The sequence below is a fragment of the Anarrhichthys ocellatus genome, unplaced genomic scaffold (assembly GCF_004355925.1).
Source record: "Anarrhichthys ocellatus isolate YVR2014 unplaced genomic scaffold, GSC_Weel_1.0 scaffold4429, whole genome shotgun sequence".
NCBI classification, from domain to species: domain Eukaryota; kingdom Metazoa; phylum Chordata; class Actinopteri; order Perciformes; family Anarhichadidae; genus Anarrhichthys; species Anarrhichthys ocellatus.
In genome coordinates this window covers 1-4,441 of record NW_022284403.1, presented here as the reverse complement: position 1 = coordinate 4,441, position 4,441 = coordinate 1, and the positions used below count along the sequence as shown (strand labels likewise).

The window sequence follows — 4,441 nt, the reverse complement described above, 5'->3', positions numbered from 1 at the left end:
CAGCGTGTGTCCCCTGTCCCATCATGCCCTGCTTCCTGTGTGGTTTGATCTGAAGATGCACTTATCTGTCACAGACTGGCTTACATTATTGGTAACACACACACACACACACACACACACACACACACACACACATGTTTTATGTCATCCGGTCTTAATCATAGTAATTGTATGACATTTAAATTTCCCTTACATTGCAGTAAACTGAGAAAAATTATAGTACATTACCCATCAGACCTCATGTGCTTACAGGACTGTACTGTATGTGTTAACTGTGTGTGTGACCAGACGCTCCAGACACGACCCAGGCACTACTGCTAACAGAAGGCTCCATCACCACAGTCCAGCCTGCCTCACTGTCTGACCTCAGCAACGTTACAGTCATAGGTCAGTCAGTATGTGTGTCTGTGCTTTTATATATATACTTGCACGAGTGTGTACCATTTTGCCATTATTCTCTTTAGGAAGAGAAGAGCAGATAGCGACTAAATTAAATACATAGTGGCTTTAAAATGTTGCATTTATGAACTATAGGTATGTCTGTCATTCTTCCAGGTCTGAGTCACAACCTTATCTCAGTGCTAATTTGGGTGATCCAGTGGATGAGAAAAAATGATATTGACACAGTCATAATGATTAAGTTTTGCATATTGTGCTAAGCGAGAACTACATGCATCTATATATACAACTGCTGAATAAAGTCTGTGCCGTGTCCTTCGACATGATTCTCTGTGTTGATGTTCAGATCCAAGGTGGCTGGTTCAAAGGTAGCAAGGCCCTGCGGAGTCTGAAGCTGGAGGGCAACTTGCTCACCAGTTTGGACTCTGGTTCCTTCCCTCTGAATAACCTCGAAGGTCTGGAGAGTCTGGATCTGTCAGAAAACCTGATAGATCATCTGCCTAAAAGCAGGTTAGATTTGTATTGCGTTCAATACATTATTCTTCCTTACACTTTGCTTTTTCCATCATTTATTGCAAGAGCACACAAAAATGTAAAACATTTTTTACAGTATTTGCATTGCACACATTATTATATATATTTATGATACAGTGAATATCCGGTTTTGTGATCCTAGCTTTGGTGGGTTGGTGAGACTGCAGACTCTGGATCTGTCCAGAAACCGTCTGAGTTCTGCTCCTGCTGAGGCTTTTTCCTACCTCAGCTGGCTGACAAACCTCAACCTGGACCTCAACTCATGGAACTGCTCCTGTCAGCTGCTGGAACTGGCTGCCTTCCTGTCCACCTTCATACAACAACCAGACAAGGTGCAAGACGTCCTAAACCTGTAAACATTTCCAATGCTGCTTCACCTGATTTCAGGAACTACCACATGAAATTAAATGTGGCAGTTTTATTTGGCGACTGCAAATTATGACTCATACTAGCACTGACTTCCGAGGTGGAAGAAAACAAAAAAAGATATTATTGAAAAAAAATGGAGTAATTGCATTATGTTTGATGATACAGGTATGAAAAATAAGAAGATTTTGTACTCAATAGATAGTTTACCAGCTTACTGGTTCTGCTTATTTCAAGGTTCTGACATTTAAATGCTAATCACAGGACTAGTTGACTCAAACCTGATATATCTGCCACCTGCTGCTCTCAGACCCTCTATAATGGCCGTAGGATGGTGTGTGTGAGCGCTGACAACCCGTCAGTTATCACAGTGCTGGAGCTGACTGAGGCCAACTGTGTCCCGTCCAATCAGAACATCACAGTGCGGATAGAAGGAAGAGGCAGCGTGACCCCTCACCGGTATACGCTCGAGATCTGGCCATCACTGCAGTCATCTGCTTCATCGGTGAGAATGATACGCAACACAATGAACAGAAATTTGTTGAGTTTAGCTGTGCCAAGATGCCACTAATTAGTTCGTCAGAAAAAAGTTAATGCTAATCCATATAGTTTAGGAGTCGATTATACGCAAACGGATGCGAATCGCCACCTTAACGTGGTGGAGGAGTTTGAGTGGCTCAGTGATCCGGGGAGCTATGTTGTCCGGGGCATTAGCCCCTGGTAGGGTCTCCCAAGGCAAACAGGTTTCAGGGGAGAGCCCAGACTAAGAGCGGTTCAAAACGACCCTTATGACAGTTAGCCCATGGACTTTAGCCACCTCGCCCGGACCAGGGAAACCGGGGCACCCTCCCGGAACCAGACCCAGGAGGGGAGGTCGTAGGTGAGCGTCTGGTGGCCGGGCCTTCGCCCATGGGGCCCGGTCGGGCTCAGCCCGAAGAAACACCATGGAGCAGCCACCCTGTGGACTCACCACCCGCAGGGACAAGCATCGGGGTCGGGTGCAATGCAGACCGGACGGCAGGTCGGGCGGGAGGCCGGGGCATGCCGATCGCCGGCAGCATAGACTAGCTCTAGGGACGTGGAACATCACCTCGCTAGCGGGGAAAGAGCCGGAGCTGGTGCAGAAGGTGGAGCGATACCAGCTAGATATAGTTGGACTCACCTCCACACACAGCGTTGGCTCTGGAACCAAGCTCCTGGAGAGGGGTTGGACTTTGTCCTTTTCCGGAGTTGCCCAGGGTGAGAGACGCCGGGCGGGAGTAGGGATACTCACGAGCACCCGGCTGAGCGCCGCTGTGTTGGAGTTCTCCCCGGAGAACGAGAGGGTCGCCTCCATGCGCCTACGGGTTGCGGGGAGCAAGGCTCTGACTGTGGTTTGTGCTTATGCACCAAACAGCAGTTCGGAGTATCCGGCCTTCTTGGAGTCGGTGGGAGGGTCCTGGAAAGGGCGCCGTCTACCGACTCCATAGTTCTCCTGGGGGACTTCAACGCTCACGTGGGCAATGACTGAGAAACCTGGCGGGGGGTGATTGGGAGGAACGGCTTGCCCGATCTGAACCCGAATGGTGTTTCGTTATTGGACTTCTGTGCTTGCCACGGTTTGGCCATAACGAACACTATGTTCGAACATAAGGTGGCTCATAAGTGTACCTGGTACCAGAACACCTTAGGCCGGAGATCAATGATTGACTTTGTCATCGTATCATTTGATTTGCGGCCGTATGCCTTGGACACTCGGGTGAAGAGAGGAGCAGAGCTGTCAACTGATCACCACCTGGTGGTGAGTTGGATCAGATGGCAGGGGAACCGGTTGGAAAGACCCGGCAAGCCCAAACGTGTAGTGAGGGTGAACTGGGAACGTCTGGCGGAGGACCCTGTCTGGGAGGTCTTTAACTCCCACCTCCGGAAGAACTTCTCACACATCCCGAGGGAGGTTGGGGACACGGAATCCAAATGGACCATGTTCAAAGCCTCTATTGTGGACGCGGCCGCTAGGAGCTGTGGCCGGAAGGTCATCGGTGCCTGTCGTGGCGGCAACCCGAGAACCCGGTGGTGGACACCAGAGGTGAGAGAAGCCGTCAAGCTGAAGAAGGAGACCTTCAAGGCCTGGTTGGCCCAGGGGTCTCCTGAAGCAGCTGACAGGTACCGGCAGGCCAGAAGGGATGCAGCTGCGGTGCTCGCGAATGCTAAAAGTCGGGCATGGGAGGAGTTCGGGGAGGCCATGGAGAAGGACTTTCAGTTGGCCTCAAGGAGGTTCTGGCAAACCATCCGACAGCTCAGGAAGGGAAAGCAGGGCTTACCCCAGGCTGTTCTCAGCAGGGGGGTGGGAACTGCTAACCCGGACGGGGGACATCGTCGGCGGTGGAAAGAGCACATTGAGGAACACCTAAACCCGACCAACATATCCTCTGCAGAGGAGGCAGCGCCTGAGGACCTAGGGGGAGGCTCACCCATATCCCTGGCAGAGGTCACTGAGGTAGTTAAAAAGCTCCTTGGTGGCAAGGCGCCTGGGGTGGATGAGATCCGCCCTGAGATGCTGAAAGGGCTGGACATAGTTGGGCTGTCCTGGCTGACACGCCTCTTCAATGTCGCATGGGGGTCGGGATCAGTGCCCATGGAATGGCAGACCGGAGTGGTGGTTCCCATCTTCAAAAAGGGGGACCGAAGAGTGTGCTCGAATTACCGGGGTATCACACTACTCAGCCTCCCGGGGAAGGCTTATGCCAGGGTGCTGGAAAGGAGGCTCCGACCGCTTGTCGAACCTCGGATTCAAGAGGAGCAGTGCGGATTCCGTCCCGGCCGTGGAACAGTGGACCGGCTCTTTACCCTCGCAAGACTACTGGAGGGGTTCTGGGAGTTTGCCCAACCAGTCTACATGTGCTTTGTGGACTTGGAGAAGGCTTTCGACCGGGTCCCTCGGGGGTTCTTGTGGGGGGTGCTGCGGGAGTATGGGGTGCCGGACCCGTTACAACGGGCGATCCGGTCTCTGTACGACTGCAGTCGGAGCTGTGTCCGCATTCTCGGACACAGCTTGGTTCGTGACTTTCACGGACAGGATATCTAGGCGCAGCCTCGGGGCGGAGAACGTCAGGTTCGGTTGTCTCGGGATCGCCTCTCTGCTGTTTGCAGATGATGTGGTCCT

The 4,441-nt window shown here is 51.9% G+C and overlaps 1 long non-coding RNA gene across 1 annotated transcript; it reads left to right on the top strand.

The window, feature by feature from the left end:
- The first annotated feature begins 754 nt into the window (after positions 1-754).
- On the top strand, positions 755-1,773 carry LOC116379487 (uncharacterized). Its single transcript, XR_004212428.1, has 3 exons — positions 755-909; positions 1,076-1,265; positions 1,610-1,773. It is a non-coding gene; the product is annotated as an uncharacterized LOC116379487 (long non-coding RNA).
- Positions 1,774-4,441: the final 2,668 nt, after the last annotated feature.